At 39.5% G+C, this 23,797-nt stretch overlaps 1 protein-coding gene across 1 annotated transcript in view; it reads left to right on the forward strand.

Moving 5' to 3' along the window:
• The first annotated feature begins 4,225 nt into the window (after positions 1–4,225).
• Positions 4,226–23,797, forward strand: part of pag1 (phosphoprotein membrane anchor with glycosphingolipid microdomains 1) — a 49,566-nt gene continuing 29,994 nt past the window's right edge. The window contains exon 1 of the mRNA XM_088328743.1: positions 4,226–4,435. The gene's annotated coding sequence lies outside the window, so the exon portion shown is untranslated. The remainder of the gene's footprint in view (positions 4,436–23,797) is intronic.

Here is a 23,797-nt window from a genome sequence, read left to right on the forward strand (position 1 = left end):
ACAGGAATCATCGGCTTCTCTCAGCCTACAGGGAGTGCAGAATTATTAGGCAAGTTGTATTTTTGAGGATGAATTTTATTATTGAACAACAACCATGTTCTTAATGAACCCAAAAGTCTCATTAATATCAAAGCTGAATATTTTGGAAGTTGGAGTGGGGCTTTTTTAGTTTTAGCTATTTTAGGAGGATATCTGTGTGTGCAGGTGACTATTACTGTGCATAATTATTAGGCAACTTAACAAAAAACAAATGTATACCCATTTCAATTATTTATTTTCATCAGGGAAACCAATATAACAGCTCAACATTCACAAATATACATTTCTGACATTCAAAAACAAAACAAAAACAAATCAGTGACCAATATAGCCACCTTTCTTTGCAAGGACACTCAAAAGCCTGCCATCCATGGATTCTGTCAGTGCTTTGATCTGTTCACGATCAACATTGCGTGCAGCAACAACCACAGCCTCCCAGACACTGTTCAGAGAGGTGTACTGTTTTCCCTCCTTGTAAATCTCACATTTGATGAGGGACCACAGGTTCTCTATGGGGTTCAGATCAGGTGAACAAGGAGGCCATGTCATTAGTTTTTCTTCTTTTAGACCCTTTCTTGCCAGCCACGCTGTGGAGTACTTGGATGCGTGTGATGGAGCGTTTTCCTGCATGAAAATCATGTTTTTCTTGAAGGATGCGGACTTCTTCCTGTACCACTGCTTGAAGAAGGTGTCTTCCAGAAACTGGCAGTAGGACTGGGAGTTGAGCTTGAGTCCATCCTCAACCCGAAAAGGCCCCACAAGCTCATCTTTGATGATACCAGCCCATACCAGTACCCCACCTCCACCTTGCTGGCGTCTGAGGCGGACTGGAGCTCTCTGCCCTTTACCGATCCAGCCACGGGCCCATCCATCTGGCCCATCAAGACTCACTCTCATTTCATCAGTCCATAAAACCTTAGAAAAATCCGTCTTGAGATTTTTCCTGGCCCAGTCTTGACGTTTCAGCTTGTGTGTCTTGTTCAGTGGTGGTCGTTTTTCAGCCTTTCTTACCTTGGCCATGTCTCTGAGTATTGCACACCTTGTGCTTTTGGGCACTCCAGTGATGTTGCAGCTCTGAAATATGGCAAAACTGGTGGCAAGTGGCATCTTGGCAGCTGTACGCTTGACTTTTCTCAGTTCACGGGCAGTTATTTTGCGCCTTGGTTTTTCTACACGCTTCTTGCGACCCTGTTGACTATTTTGAATGTAACGCTTGATTGTTCGATGATCACGCTTCAGAAGCTTGGCAATTTTAAGAGTGCTGCATCCCTCTGCAAGATATCTCACTATTTTTGACTTTTCAGAGCCTGTCAAGTCCCTCTTCTGACCCATTTTGCCAAAGGAAAGGAAGTTGCCTAATAATTATGCACACCTGATATAGGGTGTTGATGTCATTAGACCACACCCCTTCTCATTACAGAGATGCACATCACCTGATATGCTTAATTGGTAGTAGGCTTTCGAGCCTATACAGCTTGGAGTAAGACAACATGCATAAAGAGGATGATGTGGTCAAAATACTCATTTGCCTAATAATTCTGCACTCCCTGTAGTTTGTAGTACATTGCTGACAGGAGAACATTACAGAGAGTCATCAAACTAGCCTGGGAAATGATGGGCTGCTCTCTCCTTAGTCTGGAGGACTTTGTCGACAGAAGAACCTTACCCAGCGTCATCCATACAGTCCAGAATATCATCACCTACTCACTGCCCAGTCTGAAGGACATTCATGACAGAAGAACCTTAGAGAGAGTCATCAACAAAGCCCAACAAATCATGGTATTCTCTCTGCCCAGTCTGGAAGACATTGTAGACAGGTAAATCTTACAGAAATGTATGAGCACAGCCCAGAAAATCATCCGCTACTTTCTGCCCTTTATGTAGTACATTGGCAACAGGAGAACCTTACAAAGAGTCATCAACACATCCCAGAAAGCATGGGCTGCTCTCTGCCCATTCTGTAGTACATTGCCAACGGGAAAACCTTACACTGTAAGGCTTACAGAGAGTCATCAACAAAGGCCAGGAAATCAGTGAATGTTGTCTGCCCAGTTTACATTATATTGCCAACAGGAGAACATTGCAGAAAGTCATCAACACATTCCACAAAATCATGGGCTGCTCTCTTCCCAGTCTGGAGGACATTACTCACGTGAAACCTCCCAGTGAGTCATCAGCACAGCCCTTAAAATAATGGGCTGCTTTTTACAGCTTTTTTAATACTTAACAACACAAGTAAATTAGTTTAGAAGTGACTATTCTTTATGCTTTGACATTTTCTGTATTAGTCATATTGGAATCTGGTATCGATATCAAGAATGCAGGATCGTAATCGGCATTTGCTTTTTATTCAGCTTTTTTAAAATAAACAACTACGGAAATGAAGCCGTCTTCAAATTACATCTGTTTGTGCTGTTATTACAGTAAAAAGTGATTATGTTTCCCTTATTTTATCCTGTAAAAACAAAAAACAATAGCCAGTCCATTCTTTCAGGTCATCCCACCCTTTTTAGCATTCATTGTTCACCACTGTCGCCACTCTCTTACAGAACCATGATAAAAAAGTCTCAAATATGCAAGGAAATGCTGGAGTCTCCGTCTAAATTTAGCCCCACAACATTTGTGTGCAACTGTCAGAGGCGGCGGTCCCATTTGTGTTTCAGGAAAGAGTCCAGAGGCACGATAACAGCACTCGCTTAGGGGAATGTGAAAACCTGTTAAAAAATTAGATATTTGTTGTATATATCAAGGGTATCCAACCTTTTTCAAGCTAAGAGCTACTTTTTGTAATTGATTCGCGCAAAGAGGACCTAGTTTGATGTGACTTTCCTAAAAGCAACGCACTACGTTATCAATATGTTGTAGTACGCTATTACCAGAGGAAGTAGGGTTACAGTAAACGGACTCAGTCAACCACTAAAACTTATTTTACTAGAAAATCACAATGACCCTCACCCAGCACTGGTGATCTATTTTCACAATAGGTCCACTGGCACCTCAGCTGCGCACCACGTTGGAGACGTATTTTCACAACTATAGGGCGCACAGTGTTAAAAGAAGCAGTCTCTGGTTCTATTTTGTATTTAACGCATACATAGGGCACACCACACGTTAGGGCGCGCCGCACAATTTATAGAAAATCTGAGACTTACGCCTTATGGTCGTGAAGTTACGGTAGATGTTTTCTCCTCACTTCAATCAAGAACATTTCGTATCTCAGGAACCATACTCTTGTGGTTTGGGTCCTACGTCTCAGGAAGGATGCAATGTGTTAACTACGGCAATATGACCACTGAACATTTTTAAGTTACCGTTGGTGTTCCACAGGGCTCTGCACTTGGCCCCCTTCTTTTTAGTATTCATATGTCGAAGTGTCCTTGGGAAAGACACTGAATCCCTAATGCCCCCAATAAGCAGGTCGGCGCCTTGCATTGCTGCATAGCTACTATTGGTGTGTGAGTGTGTGTGTGAATGGGTAAGTGTAAAGCACATTGTGAAGTGCTTTGGAAGGTCTTCGTTGACTTGAAAAGCGCTAGATAAATGCAGATCATTGACCATTCACCATTTTAAAATATTAATTTCGAATATTTATTTGATAACAAAATAAGATTTTCTTTTGCAGTTTAGCTATTGTTTAACCGAAAATTCTGTTCATGCTCTTTCTTATTCAGTGCTTTTGTTTATCCCATAACGTGTTTAGATTATTTGTTATACTTGATAACATGAAACAATGCTAATACATCTTTGGTAGATTGATTATAATGAAATTATTTATCAAGACAAATTCTGTGCATTATTTTAATCGATAAATAACAATAATAAACAATAAATAATTGTTTATTTTTCCCCAAAAAAGGTTGATTATATATTGAATACATTAAATACAACTATAATAACTTACATTTGCTCAATGATCTGTTTACATGAATCTTCTTAAACAATTATATGTCATTTGTATTCAATTATCCTGAACAACAAAATAATACCGACATATCATTCCTCTAGAATGTGGTAAGAACTAAACACTTAAAATGTCTTATGCTTACGATTGAACCGGGAGACTTTTTTTAAACAATCTTCCATTACCAGGTTTCTATTTTGTCTCGAGACTCAATTACCCACAGGGCCTTGCTCAGCCAATTCCTTCCCTGATTGGCTGCTTTGCTCCCCGGTGGAGGCAGCGCGATGCTGGCAGGACAGCAGTGGATCCCTCGACAGAAGCATCGGCAGCGGTACCGGCGGTGGACGAGAGACATTTTCCCTCCCACTTACATAATATTCACTTTTTACAACACCCATAGCTTCAATTCCGATACCGCATCACCTCTAATTCACTCCGGGAGACGACAACGGAGCGACACGAACGACGCGTTTGAACGGCGGGAAGCTTCTTGAGGTAAATACTTTTCCTTCTTTTATTTTTTAAAGTTAAATTAAGTTAATGTGTAAATATTTAAGCGTTGTTATGGATTATTCTACTGTTATACCTTTGTGACGACTTTTTGCCCCTTTTCCTCATTATGAATGCGAAAAGCACTGTCAATTTCAAGGGACAGTGAACGCATCTGTTTACATTTGCGCATGTATGTAGATGGTGGACATGTCAATCACACTGGACACTTATACGGTACTCTTAATAGTGACAATACAGCTTGACATTGTAGTAGTATTTTATATGAATCATTGAATGCTCCTCTGAAATGTCCTCAAGTCCCCCCCTTGTCATTCCAATGCATAGAGACACCTCCCCCCTCCTTGCTTTTTGGCAGCACATTTCCCCCTGCAGCACTATTGCAAAAAAAAAGCAACTCAAGCGTACACAATTTGGACTTTGTTGTCTTGGTTGGGTCGAGCAACTGAGTTTCCTTGTCCTGGTCAAAGACAAGAACGTTTTGGGGAATGTTGCAGGACGGCAAGCTCGACGGAATCCGGAACATGCTGGAATGGAAATTAATGGTTATTATTGCAGCTGTTGTATGTTAACAGGGAGTAAAGTTCCACGAATGTTCTAGCGAGAAAATATTTTGGTTTGGTGAAGTTTTAACGTGTGCATGAGTTTCTTAGCATTCAGCACAGTGACATAATTTTCATTCTTACTAATTCACTGCCAATGACGCCGTTAGTCACCCAATGGCAGTGAGTAAGTGTATGTCAAACACGATTTTACCTGTCAATGTCAGTGTACGCATCAAAGGAAGGATTCCTGCTCCATTTACGTTTAAAATCATTCCCGTTTCAAGGACACGCAACTTGTCACCTGATGGGCTTCCCTCGTTGGAACCAGTTTGCCATGAAAATTTTGGCGTGTTGTTGATGCAACTTATCTACTGTGGTGTTGCTAATGATGTGTACTGTGAGGTATGTTGGGTTTGACATGTAATGGAAAGAAGAGAGAGACGAGTTTCATTTAAAAGAATATATACTGTTTCCTGTATGTTCTGCATTCTAAGGTGCACCGGATTCTAAGGCGTACCTCAAAAAATAGTCCTTTGTAAAATATTTGCTCATATATAAGGCACATGGAATTAAAACTACTGTAAGAGCAAGGGTTGGGTGGAAAAAAAGTAATTTAAAAATGATTTTAAAAGGAAGTATTTCATAGAAGATAAGGTAACATTATGAAATCTAGTTTTACCACTCAATTGAATTTCTTCATACGTAAATGGTTACAGGTTACATAGTAATGATGCATTTCTAACTTTATCCACGGTATTTTTCTGGTCTATAAGGCACACCAGATTACTAGGCGCTCCTTCAAATTTCCTACCTCAGTTTTAAGTCCAGAACGTAAATGAATCAGTTTAGACAAGGGGTCACCAACCTTTTTGAAGCTGAGAGCTGCTTTTTTGTCACTATTTAGCGAAAAGGGCCACCAATTTGCTATGTATTCCTTAAAATAAGTTATCATGTTTTTACCATGTTGTTACTCTGTTATTATTATATAACTGATCCATGCACATTTATTTTTAACAAAAAAAAAAGACAAAAAATACAACAAAACAGAAAGATAAAATGATCATCTTTAAAAGTATGTGTACATTTCCAAAATATTTGCTTCGTAATTGTGGGCGTATTTTTATCACGTTATATTCTGGTTTCTACAGAGCAGAAGTCAATGGAAGGAGACCAAGAGGAAGGCCGCGATTGACGTGGATGGATGGTGTTATGAGTGCACTGCAGGAAAGAGATCTAAATAAAATGGAAGCTCGAGCTCTTGTTGGTGATAGGAAGGAGTGGAGAGGTGTTGTGAAAGGATAGTGGGATTGTGTATGCGTTCTTAAGGATGGGCTAGGCACCCGTATGATGCGGCCGGGGTAAACCAGTGAAAGGTCTCGGGCCCTGGTGTTGAACAAAAGAGTGTGTTGTGTCATCCTGACCCGAGTGACATGGCCGCTTTCTGGTGTCCCATTTCATCTGGAGGGACGAAAGCATGACCAACTTAGGTGCCGAGGTGCCTAACTTGTTTGGGTGTTTGGGCAATTGGGATGGCCATGGTCCAAAAATTTTTTGTGTGTGTGTTTTTTTTTTGCTATTTTTTTCCCCCTTTATTTTCTTTGTTATTGTATGTGTTTGTCTTGCTGTCAGTCACCCCTCTTGAGGGATATGACCAAGGTAGATAGATAGATAGATAGATAGATAGATAGATAGATAGATAGATAGATAGATAGATAGATAGATAGATAGATAGATAGATAGATAGATAGATAGATAGATAGATAGATGATAGATAATATGGTTTATTTCTAGAATTATATTTCTTAAATTCAGAGTAGTATATATTTTTTTCTAGTAATATAGGAACATAAATAAGAAAAAGGAGTCAAATTATCTGCCAATAAAACAGAAGATTTATATTTTTCTCTGCAGTGTATATATTAAATTAATACCACCATTGTTAGTCCACTTTAGAGGTCATGCTCATAATCTGTTTTAAAAAAGATTTTAAACTCCAAGGGAGAAAAGTTATAGTGTCAGATAATTTTACACATTCTTTTATGTATTTTCAATTTTACTTGAAAACATATAGTAAATACATTTTCTCTTCTTATTCTAATAAAAATTGTTCTTCAAACAATTTAGAATATAGCTTAAAATCACACAATGCAATAAAAATACAGTTTAAAATACAACAAAAATATTTAAAACTTGTAAAAATATCTGCTCACTGTACAAGAAATCATAAAGAGGATTAATCATTCCCTCAATGGGGTTTCAATTATTATATTTTTGGTATTATTTTTAACCTATACTCGGAAAGTTATTTATTTTAAAATTTAAGTCATTATATATGTATGTATTTGTACTTACAATTTCCTAAAACAATCGTTATTTACTGTAATTCTTTGTCTAAAGTATATGAAAAACCCCCACTGGATGTAAAACATGACTGATGCGAGTGTAATAATAAAAAGTGGATATTGATCTTCATCACTGGAGCCCGCTGACCTTCTAAGAATTGATTGGTCGTTAGCAAAGCGCGGCGGAAAGACCACTTGGCAAGCTTTTCCCATTTTATACCCGCAACCAAACGATCAGGAAGCGCTCCCGGCTGTGAAGCTGAGCTGAACCTTAGCAGCGCAGATGGCGGCTAGCCAAACATCAAAAAGCTTGGGCGGTGACCATGTTACCTTATTAAAAGCAGACGAGTTTGTCCTTAAGAACGCTGGTTGCATTCTTCTAAGCCAGGGATGTGCAACTATTTGGAGTCACGGGCCGCATTGGGTTAATACATTTGGCCAGGTAGCCAATCTTGGAGAACTCAATAAATTTTTGCATTTATGAAATAATTTACATGCCGAAATCTACATGTCATAATCCTTGATTTTTTATTTAAATCAAATAGTTCGCAGAATTGCTTTTAAAACGCTCAAAATTACAGCAAAATAATATATTATGTCCGTGTTTTACTCGGCAAATTTGATATTTATTTTTGTAGTATTGATGTACTTGTATTTTTGGGTATTCGTGTGGTATGTATGTCGTATACTTCATAGTATTTCCATTGCAGATGATTTTGTAGTATACATGTAGTATTTTTTCAGTATTACAGTAGTTGTGTTTTTGAAGTATTTCTGTCTTAATATTTCTTTAGTAGCCTTTCCGTAGTATTTCTGGCGTAATAATTCTGTTGTAGTATTTTTGTAGTTTTCATGAAGTGTTTGGTAGTATTGCAATTGTAGAATTTGGTAGCTTACCTTTAGTATTTTTTTGGTATTGCTGTTTTTGTATTTTTGTAGTATTTCTGTTATAATATGTTTATAGTAGCTTTTTTATAGTAGTTCTGTCAGCACATTTATGTTGTAATGTTTTTGTGGTATAGTATTACTGTAGTGGTATTTTGTTGTATTTCCATAGAAGGAATTTTGTAGTATAAATGTAATATTTTTGTAGTATTACGGTAGTTGTATTTTTGTAGTATTGCTGTCATAATATTTCTTTAGCAGTATTTTCATAGTATTTCTGTCATAATATTTCCATTAGTATAGTATTGATGTAGTTGTGTTTTGTAGTGTTTATATAGTAGTATTTTTGTGGTATTTATTTAGTATTTTTATTTACTGTAGTTGTATTTTTTGTAGACAACCAAAGGGACAATTGTGACAAAATTGGCACCCAAAATGGTGAATGGTCTGCATTTATATAGCGCTTTTCAAGTCAATGAAGACTTTCTAAAGCGCTTTACAATGTGCTTCACACTTACCCATTCACACACACACACTCACACACAAATAGCGGCCATGCAGCCATGCAAGGCGCCAACCTGCTTATTGGGGGCATTAGGGATTCAGTGCCTGCCCAAGGACACTTCCCAAAAACTTTTTTTGACAAGTACTACTTTGTGTACTGTTATATACATTGTCATTGTTATCTTGACCTTTTTCTTTTGGCGGGCTGGATAAAAAAGCCTGAAAGGCAGCATGTGGCCTGCGGGCCATAGTTTGCCCATCTCTGCTCTAAGCGCATTTTCAGATTCATACATGAATTGGGTTGCTTTGGGAATGCTCTTACTGTGTTTCTGATTTTAAAGTAGTGAATCATTTTATTTTAACATCAGTGTTTAGCTTCACGTACACATTTGCTACCCTTAACAAATAGCATGAAGACTAACATTACCACCTTTCATTTATTTACAGCAATATATTGGTTATCCCCACGTAATAAAGTTGTTTTTTCTTAAACATCAATGATTAGCTTTATGTAAAAGGTCTGCATTTAAATAGCATGTTATAAGTCAATGAAGACCTCCCAATGCAGTGTGATTCTTGTCTTGCCCAAGAACACTTCGACATATAACATGGAGAAGCCAGGAATCGAACCTGCAACCTCTTGATCCAAAGATGAGTGCTCTACCTCCTGAGCTAATGCTGCTTTTTATAAGTCTTGGCTAGCTTTTGTTGCTACCATAAGAACTAGCAATGGCAGCTCGCGCGCTCCACTAGGTATATGGCAACAAACTGTATGTTGATTAATCCTATTAAAAAATCAAATTCTCTTAAAAAAAAAAAATGTTTTAAAATGTTTCTTTTTTGTTGTTTCTGTAGTGCAGTGGTTAGCACATTCTCCTAACACGCAAAAGGTTTGCGGTTCTAGACCGGGTGGAAACATTTGAGGGATGGGCGCCACCAGGTTGATCTTGCCCTAGACACACCCCAGGAAATTGTGCCCCTACAACCTGTGTGGTTAAGGGAAACCCAACACCCAACAACATAGCTTCACTGACATGTTTGTTAGCTTTAGTGACTACCATGAAGACTAGAATTAGCAGCTATCACCCTTCAGTAGGCACAACTCTACTGTTCTGATTTATAGTCATACTGTATATTGATTATCCCAGCTAAAAATATCTGCTATCCTTGCTATGTTTTGTTATCCTCATCAAAAAGCCTGAAGACAAGCTTTAGCAGCTAACAACCTTCAGTAGGTGCAAATTAACTGTGCTGATATATGGCAATAAATTGATTATGCCCTTATCAAAAACTTGTAAATATTTTCTTACATTAGCAATTAGCTTCATGGACGTGTTGGCTAGCTTTAGCAGGCAGCCTGAAGACTAGCAAAAGCAGCTAGGTACAACTCAAGTCTGCTGATTTATGGCAATATATTGATAATCACCTCTTCAGAAATAGTAACTCTTTTTAGATTTTGAGATATATATTTTTTAACATTAGCAGTTGTTTTTTAGGGACTAGCATGAAGAAAAATATTACCAGCAAGCGCCATTTAGTTAGTACAACTCAACTGTGCAATATATTGATTAACCCTTCCCCCCAACCCTCTTAAGGAAAGTGTAAATCTTTTTTTTATGAAGATTTTTTTAAACGATCCTCTTTTCAGGTTGATTTTCTCAATGTATTTGTCCCACTGCCCGACATATGACCAATTGTGGCATTAGTTACCATGACAACATGGTTACAAGGCGACTACCATCTTGTCATCATTTTGTAAATGGAAAGGGGGCGGTGAGGAGAGAAATAAGCCTTGATCAAGACGAATTCCGAAGGTATTTTCTTCACTGTAGACAGCAGGAGCTAATGCTTATAAGCTTTGATATGTTCTCCAATGTAGTCTGGACATTGTCCATGCTTAAAAATAGTGAATCTCCCCCCCAAGGCCTGAGAACAAATAACAAAAAAACGGCACATTTGAGAAAATGTTTTGTTCTTGAGCCAATAAAAAGATTAGTTTTTAAAACTCACATTGATAATGACATGGGGTTAATTGTCCTTCATCGTCTTTCTGTAAGGTTTTGTTAAGAAAGAGTTAATGTTAGAGCATTATATTTCATGGTCTTAGTCATATTTGATTTGTTGCTCTGTTCATGTGTGGGAGAGTCCGTTGTGTCGTCTTTCTTTTATGATTTGTTCTGTCAGCACTAGTCAATTGTCCAGCATTATACTTTATTTCCTTGACTTGTAGTCACGACCCTCTAGTTCATGCGTCTCCAACATTTTTTCAGGCTGAGAGCTACTTTTTATAACTAGTTAGAGCTAATAACACCCAGCTTGATCTAATGAAAATATATCATGTTAAAATGATGTTATTACTGTGTTGTCACCAGCTTAATTGTTGGAAGTAGGGTAAGATAGACTCAGTCAGCCACTTAGAAAATCATTTTACCAGAAAATCACAATGAACAAAACCATGGGCATATTATCTGTCCTTAGGGGGGACCCTAATGCCTGTGGCCACAAAGTTGGAGACCCTCTAGTTCAGATTCAGATTCAGATTCAGATCTACTTTATTGTCATTCTAGTACACGTGTATACAGAACGAAATGTCGATACATCTGACCCGCACAGTTTCCTCGTATGTACAGATATAAGTAAAAGTTGTATTGTATTATGGCTACGTATAGTATTTTACCATAATGCCGATAGTGCAAGAGGAGTAGCTAACCAGATGTGCAAAATGGGCAGTCAGGTTAACAAGTCAGGTAAACAGTAACAGTAACACTGTAACAATAACGCTGTAAGTACAATAGTGCAGAGAGCAAATGTGCAAGGAGTGCAAGGAGTGGCAAGCTATAAAGAACTGCCAGTAGTGCAAAAAGTCAGATTAGCAGCCGTTTAGATTTAGGTTAACTATATGTTAGATTGACCATTTAACAGTCTAATGGCCAGGGGGACTAGACTACTGCGGAACCTGGTGGTCCTGCACCGCACACAACACTAGTTGATTCTCTGTTCACATGTGGGAAGGTTTCCAGTGTCGCCTTCTTTTCATGTTTTGTCCATTTATAACTAGTTAGTATCCCAACATATCCTGCATTGTTTTCTTCATATTTTGTTCAGTTAGAACTGTGTTTCTACATAGCGTATGTACCAATATCAGTGCTGCATCAGCACCCTCAGCCCAATGAGGGAAAGGAATATTCTGCTTTGTCACCCCCTGCACAATCTCATTGCCCCTCCAGAACCCCCCCTCTGAATTTTTTTCAGCCGAAAAAGAACGAAGAGGCAAATGTGATAAAACGCGTATGAAGCGTTTCAGGCATCTACGGAATGTCAACTTTGGCCAATTGGCTCAGGAGTTTGTCAAAAAAGTCAAACAGTAATCCTTAAGATTAACAAGCAAGTTGAGAAATAACAATTATGAGCTCGAGCTGGCCCGCAAAGTTACCCGACTACAGCACAATTGATGAATCGCCTGGAAAAATTCCAAAGTGTAATAAATATGCAGCTTAAGCGCTTGGCAAAATCTTCTTACAAGCCGTCGTAATAACAAAAGAAAAAGACCAAATAAATCAATCTTTGAGTAATGCTCAATAAAAGCAAGGAATTGGGAACGTTGCCATTTTCTCGCAGAGCATGTGAAAATATTCAATGTTTTTGTTTTACATTTTTATAAGACTCTCCACTCAAAAAATAAGTTACATTAGTGACAAAGTTTCCCTGTCTGTTAAGCTTCCAGTTTTGGGATGGTATTAGTGCAAATTCATCCTTGCTCACGCAAAAAAATATAAAAGTAGGCTTCTGAATTTGGTAAAGTTCGATACGTCGACCTCTTGTGAGGAGTTATCACACACTGTCACTTTAAAATGGAATTGTAGAGAGTGGTCTAAGAGTTCAGTACTTCAAATGGCACTTTTTTCTCTATAATAAATTAAAAATTGAAATTTTAGACTGTTTTCCTGAAAGTTGGCATGCAAAATGATTCAAGGAGAAATCATTCAGTTAACAATTTAATTCAGTTCGACTCTGTGGGATTCCAGAGAGTCGATTTGACATTGTACGTTTAAATTTGCATGGCCCTGATGAAGTTATTATTTTCAAAAACAAGTTCATGAGAGTTCCTTGATCAAGGCCATTGTAGTCTTTGTATAATCCAACACAGTCATTCAAACATTACCTATTTACTCTTGGCGGAGCATCAAAAATGCAGGTAAAAAAATTAGGTCAGGTTTTGTCAGGAGAGAGCGCAAGTGGACTTTTATAAGCATAACTTGCTGCTTGAAAGAATCTCAGCGGACAGGAAATAAGGAGATTGGTCTGTTTTGAGAAACTTCCCGCTGAGTTGACATTTCCTCCTCCTTCTCCAGGGACAGGGAAAGTGTTGTCCACCATCCACACCACAAGTGTCACGATTCATATTTTGTCCTCCTTTTATAAGTTTTGGGTATTTCATCTTATAAAGAGCCTTATTTTTCTGCAACACGTGGTTCTCAACGCCAACTCCAGAAGACACAAGAAGCATTTAAAATGAAATTGTCTCTTAACATTTAGTACAGATTAAAAAACTTGTTTTACCCTAAAATAATTGATTTTTTTTACTAAAAATTGGACAATTAAATTAGACCAAATCTCTCAGGTAAATGCTCTGCATTTATATAGCGCTTTTCAAATCAATGAAGACCACTCAAAGCGCTTTACAATGTGCTTCACACTTTTCCCTTTTACACACTAACTAACCGATAGCAGCGTCAGTCATGCAAGGAAATTACCTGCTATCAGGGGCATTAGGGATTCAGTGTCTTGCCCAAGAACACTTCGACATCTAACCCAAGACGAGCGCTCTTAGTTGTAGGTTCTGCCAGGGCAGCACAATGTCCTCCAGACTGAGCAGATAGCAGCCGAGGATTTTCAGGGCTGTGTTGATGACCCCCTGAAAGGTTCTCCTGTCAGCTGTTTAGCTCTAAACTAAAAAAGCTAAATATAGGCTGGTTTGGTCTAAGCTTGTCTCGGTCTTTTGGAATTTACAGTCCCATATTTACCATCAATTCCGGACTATAGAGCGCACCTGATTATAAGCCGCACCCAACACATTTTAAGAGGAAAAACGATGTTGTACTTACACAAGCCGCACCTGTATATAAGCCGCATGCACCCACATAAAAAAAATGTAACACAAACACAAAATTAACCCAAACCCGACTTTAAGTCCCGCGATTGAAACTGAATGTCCTTCATTGAAGGACACAGTCCAAAAATTACGGCCGGCAAAATGAACGAAAAATGATACCGGTATTTAAGGTTTGATGCAGACCTGAAGAGTCTGGGTCCCGTTGAAAGTAAGACAAGGAAAAAAGTGTATATTTCAAAAGGTAAGGGTGGGAAAAATATATATCCAGTATTGTCCGCCGCGTCCACAAACAGGTCTCACCTTTACCCCACTTCCGTCACCCCGCGTTTGTTCCGCCCCTTCTTTTTTATTCGCCCATGCAAAACATATCAGAATAAGTGTCTAAAATAAATGCATTACAAAAATATACAGTTGCAAATACATATTATACATGGTTACACATATTTACAAAGAAAGACTTTACACCGAGAGAGTTTTCAAAGCTTTAATAATAATAATAATATAACTTTCATTCGGGCAGTTAATGGTAGCAACACGCTCGCAACCTAGTAAACGGGTCCGGTAAAAAAACATACTGTACTTGTAAAAATCACGGTAAACCGTCCTCATCTTCCTCCTTAGAATTGAAGCCATCAAATTCGTCTTCCTCGGTGTCGGAAAGAAACTTTGTCATATAGATAGATAGATAGATAGATAGATAGATAGATAGATACTTTGTTCATCCCCGAAGGGAAATTCACATTTCCAGCAGCTCCCATATAGACGTCGTCCCACGCTCCCATCCACTCCTGATTCTGTGCCCTCCTCTCCGTCACGCAGCAGACTGGCTTTTCGGAACCCGTTGGTGATGGTGGATTTTTTTTGATGAGCCTTTCTTGTTGCATTTTGCATGATGGGGGTATGTTTACGCTATTTTAATTCATGCACAAGCCAAGAAGTTGCAGTCTTCCTCGGCGCATATATTCCACCGGTCTAAATCTTACCTTTTGTACTCGAGCGCCGCTGGTGGCCGTTAGAAAAATTACATATATTGGCCGCATCACTGAATAAGCCGCAGGGTTGAACGTTTGGGGAAAAAGTAGCGGCTTATAGTCCGGAATTTACGGTACTTTTAGTCAAAACAGCTGACTTTTGTCATCTCATCTCATCTCATTAGCCGTACCGCTTATCCTCAGTAGGGTCGCGGGGGGGCTGGAGCCTATCCCAGCAATCATCGGGCAGTGGGCAGGGGACACCCTGAACTGGTTGCCAGCCAATCGCAGGGCACACAGGGACAGACAACTCATTCGCTCATTCACACCTAGGGACAATTTGGACCGGCCAATTCACTTGAAATGCATGTCTTTGGAATGTGGGAGGAAACCGGAGTGCCCGGAGGAAACCCACGCAAGCACGGGGAGAACATACAAACTCCGCACAGAAAGTCTGGAGCTGGATTTGAACCCACGACAGGTTCCCATGACATGAACTGTGCCGCACAAGCGCTAACCACTGCGCCACCGTGCTGCCCCTGACTTTTGTTTTTGTCCTTTTGTTGTATTTAGATTTTTTTGTGTGTGTGCCCACAAAACTATTTTTTTCCATGGGAAAAAAATATTAGGATTAGGACTGGACAATTTTGCCAGAAACAAAACAAAATATACAATTTACAATATTTTTCCCTGATTTCTTTGCTTCTAAAATTATAGAGAAACTATTTACTGTGAATAATCTTATTCTTCTCTGAAAAATTGTAAATGACTATACATGGTAAAGGAAACAAATGTACACAGCTGTTTTGATACTATATTGATAATGTATATTTCTGTTGGTGGTCTTCTGGTATTTTTTATACCAGCTCGGTGGATACCAGCTCGGTGGATACCAGTTCGGTGGCCTTGGGGGTATGGCGCCCGCCCCGAGACTGGGAGGTTGTGGTTCAAGCCTCGGCCGAGTCATACCTAAGACTTAAACATTGGTACCCATTGCCTCCCTGCTTGGCGTTCAGCATTAGGGGTTGGAATTGAGGGGTTTGGTCACCTAATGACTACCAACACCTCAGTTGGGTTGAGCGAGGGGGCTGGGAAACCCCTCCTCTGAATCAATCTCCCAAAAAGAGTCAGAAATGACTCTAGCCACCTCCTACTAGGGGGATATGCTATATATATATATATATATATATATATATATATATATATATATATATATATATATATATATATATATATATCAGACATGGGACCAAGTCACACATGTGCAAGTCTCAAGTAAGTCCCAAGTATTTTTTTCTTGGGCAAGTCAAGTCAAGTCAAGTCACAGGCTGTGTCAAGTCAAGTCAAGTCAAGTCCTGTAATAGGTCAAGTCAAGTCCAAGTCAAGTCACCTTTGGCGTACTGTTGTAATTTTAGCTTCAGAATCTGATCTTAATAAAGTGAAAGGCAATATATAAGAAATCAAGTAATCATCCTTGGCTAATGTGCCTAACCTGTAATAAAATATTTGTATCCTAAATACTCATGTTCAGTAAAATACATCATAGACTCAAACAAACAGTGATATCGTCAGTATTTGGTATTTATTGACAGAAAAAGTGATCTGTAGATCGAAACCCAAACTTTTACTTTTTTTTTACTTTTACAAAGTAACAATAACAGCTAAAACAAATACTAACTTACAGAGGATTAAACTGTCACATTTCTCTTGCTCTTTTCTTTGCAGATTTCTCTCTCACACGCTTTCTGTCACTCACTCAAACAGTATATCCATAAGTCAATCCCTTTTTATGAGGAAACAAATAACAGCTAAAACAAATAGCTTATTATTATTAAACTTTGTTACATTTCTCCTCTCTCTCTCACTCACACACTCACACACACTCACACACTCTCACTCACTCACTCACTCACTCACTCACTCACTCACTCACTCACTCACTCACTCACTCACTCACTCACTCACTCACTCACTCACTCACAATGACACAAATTAACTCACTCACTCAGTCACTGTATATCCATCAGTCATTCCCTTTTTACAAGGTATTGCATTTGCAAAATAGAAGATTAGACAGGGTCTTATCTGCAAGCCGAGCTCGATGGGGTCTCATAATGATTCCACCATGGCTGAAGACTCTTTCCACTGGGGAACTTGAGGCTGGCACTGACAAAGCTTTCATTGCAACAGGAAAAAGGGCAGGGAGGACAGCCCTGTTTGCGTCCCAGAAGGACAGACAAGGCTGCCCACAACAAAGAGAAAAATAGTTATTTAGTTGTGTCTCTGGGTTGGTGGTTGGGTCCTGCTTGCGGCGTTTTTTGTAGCCTGAGAATAGGCCAGTGCTGTCTTCTTGCTGGCTTTCGCTTTCCTCCTCTAGGAATTCAGGACTCTGGGATGTTGTGTGAGGTTGCACCTCACGTAGAATCAGATCTAATTAAAACAAAGAAAAAAAAGGGCAAGCGTAAGATCTCATGAGCATTATTCAAAATTGAACATCCACAGTTTGATACGCTTGCAAAATCATCTCTAAAATGGATTATAATACTCATATAACTGTTTTGAATTACATTTCCATAATTTGATAATGGTGACACGCCTAAGTGTACATCACGTTAAAAAAAAAAAATCCACTGACCTTTTACCATGTCAACAATGTTATTCTTGACATCATCGGTGACAAGCACATCATGCTGAAGCCACATCATGGAGAAAGCCGGGTCCAGGACAGCTGACCTGATGTAGACTGGGTCTGCAAATGGCAGCTCTTCCCCTGATGCAGCTGACAACATCTTCACATTAACGAAGATTCCCCGGAACCGTTTCTTCAAAGAGAATTGCAGGCTATGGATCATGCTTCCCAGGAAGCGCACTTGCGGCTTGAGTCTTTCCAAGTGGTGGTTAAGAGACAATACACAGGGGAGGACAGAGCTAATCGTCACAATCTTCTCTCCCTGAGTAAGATCAGTGGCCTCTGCAAATGGCTGTAGCACATCACAAAGTTCCTTCATCAAGTTCCACTCCCTAATTGAGAAGACCAGCTCACTGTGTCCCGTGTTCTGAACAACACTGCACAAGTCCTGGTGACTGAATGAGAGCACTGCCTTGACTTGTCGGAAAGTTGAATTCCACCGTGTGTTTACAGCAGCGGGTATCCCTCGCTGATCAAACTTCTCCTCAAACGCATCTTTAAAGGTGCTGGATGTATGCAAGAGAGAGCTAAGCTTGGAGCATTTTGCAAAGGAACTGTTCATGATCCGTGCATCCTTGAGACCATCACCAACAGCTAACTGCAGAGTATGCGCAAAGCATTGCTGACGTTTAGGGCTTCCTCTGTTGATTGTGCGGTCCACAGTCTCCCAGTCACCTCTGGAGAGGTCTTCCCACAATTCTTCATCATCCAGATTGTCATCATCGGTTACTTCGTCATCTTGATCCTTCGGAAAACAGACTGAAAATGCTCGCTTCATATTCGCAGCATTATCACAGATTATGAAGTCGAGTTTTTTCCGAATGCCATAATCCTCACACAGGGAATCAAAGGCTTCAGCAATGCGCTCTCCTGTGTGAGATCCCTTGAATCTGCTGCATGCCAGCAGGTATGACTTCAGCATGACTCCTTCTGAGGTTGTTAAGACATGGCCAGTGACTCCCAAAAAGCCGCGCATCCTCCTATCTGACCAAATGTCTATGGTAACCGACACATGGTCTACACCAGCAAGAATCACTTTGATCTTTTCTTGCATGTCTGCAACAAGTGATTCTATTGTTGAAGTTATTGTTCTGCGGCAGATAGGCTGGTATTTGGAGTCGACCACAGACATGAAGTGCCTGAAATGTTTATTTTCCGTCATTGAAAGGGGCATGCTACATCCAATCACAAGATCTGTAACAATAGCATTGGTTATGGACTTCTGTTTGGGATGATTTGCTGAATATGCTTCCAGAGGACGAGACTGGATGAACTGTGATATTGCAGGCTGTGTAGTATCAGTGCAGGCGTTTCTTGTCCTTTCATACTCTGCATATCTGTGAAGCAGATGCAAAAACAAGAATGAGATGTCCTGTATGGTTGGGCAGACATGAAATCATGACATATGGTTAAAAAAACAGTTGTTTGAAACTTTCTGTATTTTTTTTTATCTATCTTCTGGATGATATTACTTAATATCAAATCAACTGTAACTGAAGCTTTTACCACATTTTTTTACTTTTTTATGCTCATAAAGCTGGTATATCTTAACCATGTGATAGTTAATAAATAAAACAATTTATTTAACATTTCCAACCATGAAATCAAAATTTTTAAAGAAAATAATGAGCTAATATTTATTTTTATACTAAAAAGTTACTAAAAAAAAACTACAAAAAAAACTTCCATAATTGTCGACTTAGTGGTCTTAATTATAAGATTGGATTAACATTATTGTCACTATTTGATTTGGAGACTACTGGCATAACTTTTGATCTAGCCTGCACGATTGAGGCGGTTTTAGCGTGATGACGTTGTAGTCTGATTGGTTGTAGCATAGTCCAGTAGTACACAGAGGCATTTGATCAACGCAGCCTCTCGGATGGTTGGCCAGACTAAACTCGTGTGATGAGTTTATCACACGTTTATCACAGTTTATTAATAGTCGCGATAGCCAGGCTTTATTGTTGCACTTTTATTGCACTTTATTGTTGTCAATGTCTACGCATAGGACAGTGTGGAACGTAATTTCGATTCCGTTTTATGTCAAGTACATTTGAAGGAACTGGCAAATAAAACTGACTTTGACTTGACTATGTACGATCAGCATGCCTGTGAAAAAGAGCGGATCCCCCTGCAGCTGCCGCCAACCCCACACTCTCCCCAATCGTGGAAGGTGCCCTTTTGCCAACACTTCCAAATTATATGCAGATTGAGACTATAACATTAAGGCAAAGACACATTTTTCAGGGATGTGATTTTTCCGCTAATTCGCGGAATTCCGCTTTCGCTCCAAAAATAAAATTTTAAAATTTCCGATTCTTTTAAATGGTAAAAAAAACGATTTCGTCTCGACAGCGTTCCATTTTAGTGTTTCCGTAACTGAAATGAAACGTACTTGCGATTGGTTGAAGTCTCCGTGTTGACCAATAAACGCGCTCCTTATAAAGGCGTAGGAGTATGCCATTGTTCATTTCTCACACGTTTTTGCCGAGTGTTTAAAGAAAGATGTCCGAGATCGAACGCAAAGATGCTCCGCGAGTTAAAGAAATTGCTAAGATCGTAAAAAAACAAGTTTCGATCGGACTGGTTAGAGAAGGAATTATCTACAAATGTTGGTGACCCCGACGTGATCCAATGTAGCGAGCAGAGACGGGAGTCGTAAGCGGAGTGTCAAACAAAGGTGCCAACGAAAGCTGCTTTAATGACATTTAAACTGGCGATAACAAAACAAACACGAGAGTGGCTAGAACCGGCCGAATTAAGAGTCCCCCTAGGAACTCGCTAACTAAACAATGGTTCCGTGGGTGAATTATGTACAACCCACTACAGTACTTTCATTTATAGATAACATCTTCTTCTATAACAAAGACATTTATGGTATGTTCTAATATGAGTTACTTTTCATTTGGTCATGATACAATTATTTGTTCATGAAATTTGAACTCTTCAACATGATTTATGTGTTAACTTAGTAATCACATGAGTTAGATATGATGATATTCTCAGTGATAGTTTTTAATAGCAAAGGCAGTCCAATGTTTTTTAATGTGACTGATTTTGAGTTGACTTAAACTGTAATTTTATATGGGATAGTTCAAAATACATTGAAAATGTATGCTGTTGTTTTGTCTATTTCTTTGTCATCTGAGTGCATTGAAAGTACTTAAAAACACGGAAAACCCATGACCTCCGGGGGGCTTCGCCCCACTTCTCCCCCCACCAGGGCACTGCCCTGGACCTAGCTGGGTGCCCGCGGCCCCCAGACCCCCGCCTAATTTTCAGATAATTTCACTTTGGTCAAATCACATCCCTGATTTTTGATCATGTACAGTGCACGTGTCCTTCTCAACTTCACCGCTTAGCCTACCCTATTTTCTCAATTAGACAGCCCGTTTATCCGTAGCTCCTAGCTCAATATGCCTGGCTTGTCTTTTGCGTTACCCGTTGTAGGATAGACGAGGCACTATGAGCACAAATGCATTCGTTTTACTCAAACATACTGCAATGTTTATAAAAGTAAATGAATGAAGCATCATTGACGCAGGTTACGATAACCTCTCGTCTCTGCATAAGAATGTCACAATGATAAACTGAAACCCCCCTGTGCAGCGGCTAAATCGCCCTGCCGCTCACTCTTAGCTAACAACCAAAGAGTAAGCAACTGGACTTTTTAGAGATTGAGCTGTAGATGTTCCTCATGGAAGTTCCTCAAGCTCAAATTAGAAGTCCAGTTGCCTACAACTAAACTGTATGGATAAAATGACCTGGGTGAATGACAATATTCACAGACATTAGCCAACATCCAACTCACCAGATATTAACACATTGACAAACAGATATTAACACTGACAAACACTTACTGGGCAGAATGGCTCTTCAAATGTCGGATGAAATTTGAGGTGGTGGTCTGGCTGTCCGAAATTTTCCCGTTGCAAAATTTGCACTGCGCTGTTCGCCGTTTACCTTCTTCACAGAAGTTTTTGAAGCCAAAAGTTACTACCCTCGGAGCAGACATGCTGACTTCAGGTGGTTGCCGTGGAGGTGTGTGGCGCATGGGCAGAGTGGGCGTGACATGAGAGCGTTTCTCAGCCCGCATCCCGTACTGTAATTGTCAACATTATTTAAATAATGAAATATATATATATATATGAACACGCAAGTCATTCAAGTCATCGTGGCTCAAGTCAAGTCAAGTCCCGAGTCTTAGATTGCCAAGTCCAAGTCAAGTCACAAGTCATAAAAACAGCGACTCGAGTCGACTCGAGTCCAAGTCACTAAGTCTCAAGTCCCCATGTCTGATATATATATATGATTTTTCTGTTGGTGTTGTTCTGGTATTTTTTTAAGTGCTGTTGACTAACAATAACAATCAATAGAGTAGCTATCAGATTTTTTTATTATTATATACAGTGGAACCTCGGTTTTTGAACGCCTCTCAGTTCGAACAAATTGGTTCTCGACCAAAAATTTCGAGAAATTCTTGCTTCGCTTTTCGTTCAAAAAATCGGAGTTCGAACGCCGGTACGCTAGGGGGGATGCTGAGCGGCGTACGAGTGTAGAATGCCCCCACCCCTCGTGAAGAACTGTTGTCACGGCAATGCGCACTCCTTCTCTGCTTTCGTTTTTCAAAAGCGGTGAAGGGAGTGATTTAACTTCTAATTATGCCTCGGAAGAAGGTTGGTGCAAGCAGCAAAGTTGCTACAGGTGAAAAAAGAGGAGTAGTGCGTACAACTATTGCATTTAAGAAAGAAATAATAGCAAAATATGAAGAAGGTGTGCGAGTTTCCCTTCTTTCAGGAATACAGCATGGCTTCTGCAGACAACCGCCAAGGTAAGAAATCCTACTCATAATTCTTTTCTTTATCCTTTAACTGCTCACCACTTGTTGTGGAGACCCGGGTGCTAAATGACGTGTAAACGACCTGATTTTTTAATTTTTACACGTTCATGTTAGCGTAATCTTTTGTACGGAAGATTACGCTAAAGCGAACGTACGATTAGCCTGGGTCAGCTTCATGTTTACTTTCGTGGTAAACATTTAGGGTGTTGGAACGGATTAAAACAATTTTACATTACTTTTAATGGGAAAAAACGACTTCGGTGATCGTACAAATCGGTTTTCGTACAAAGAAATGGAACGGATTATGGTCGAGAACCGAGGTTCCACTGTATAATAATTTGTAAATACAGTGGAAGTGAATAATTCACTTGCAAACGATAAACCTACTGGGTTTCATTCTTTATAATCCTATCAATCAGTTAGCCATCAATGCGAGCATCAATGGCATTAACCTTAGGGACCTTAGCCTAAGCACCAATTATAGCTTAGGCTAAGGTCGCAAAAAGGTTGCCTTTCTATTTTTTTTAAGGTAAACACTGTCACAATTTTGGGTTGGACCCAATACCTGAGAAAGCAGGACCTGTGGCCTGCATGCTCAAAAAAGAATGTTTGGTACCAAAACCCAAGAACGGAGTGGTCTCAAAACAATTACCAAATTGTCACAAACCAAAAACAAACTAACAAAACGACCCGACAACCTCTGCTGTCAGTTACAGTCAAAAAAAGTAAAAGTCTGGTGAGGAATTAAGTGTGGTGAGCGCTCTCTAGCCACTTCCCCCAGGTTGGCGCCCTCTAGGGGGAGAAGGCTGTTCCAGATTCTGACAAAACATAACTACCATGTTCATATTTCCAAGTAATAGAGACTCTGGGGAAGAATATACCAACAATCCTTTCACGCTGCCTGCTCAGGCCTTAATTAAAAGGATTAATGCAGGAGTAAAAGTGTGCATTGAAACAATGATTTGCTTGTGTTAATCACCGTCTTAGAGGCTTTATTTAACAAAACTGTATGCTTTGCCTTGACCCTGACACCTTCTTCCCTCGCACATTGCTTTTCAATCGGCGGCAGCTTTTCTGCTTCATTGTTCCTTTTGATTTGAATAAATGAGAAAATGTCTGGCACCCGCCCACAAAAAATGCTTGCGACGATATTCTCTTCCTTTGCCCCAGGAAGAGATGTTTGGGGAATTCCATGAAGGGTTCCCTTCTGTTTACAAGATATATATATAATATAGACACAGCAGATGTCTTTGTGGTTATAAACACTCCCAAATTTTATTTAAAAATAGCAACGTGATATTTGGTTAGCATGACGTTTAGTCAACAAAATCCCATATTTCAAAAATCTGTAATTCAGTTTTGAAGCAACCCATTTGTGGTCAATCTGGCAAACATCGCCGAGTATGGATTCATTTTGATAAAAAATAATCTTCAAAATCCAGTTCCACCTAATAA

Source organism: Urocampus carinirostris, chromosome 2, assembly GCF_059441175.1.
Source record: "Urocampus carinirostris isolate Australia breed hairy pipefish chromosome 2, RoL_Ucar_1.0, whole genome shotgun sequence".
NCBI lineage: Eukaryota > Metazoa > Chordata > Actinopteri > Syngnathiformes > Syngnathidae > Urocampus > Urocampus carinirostris.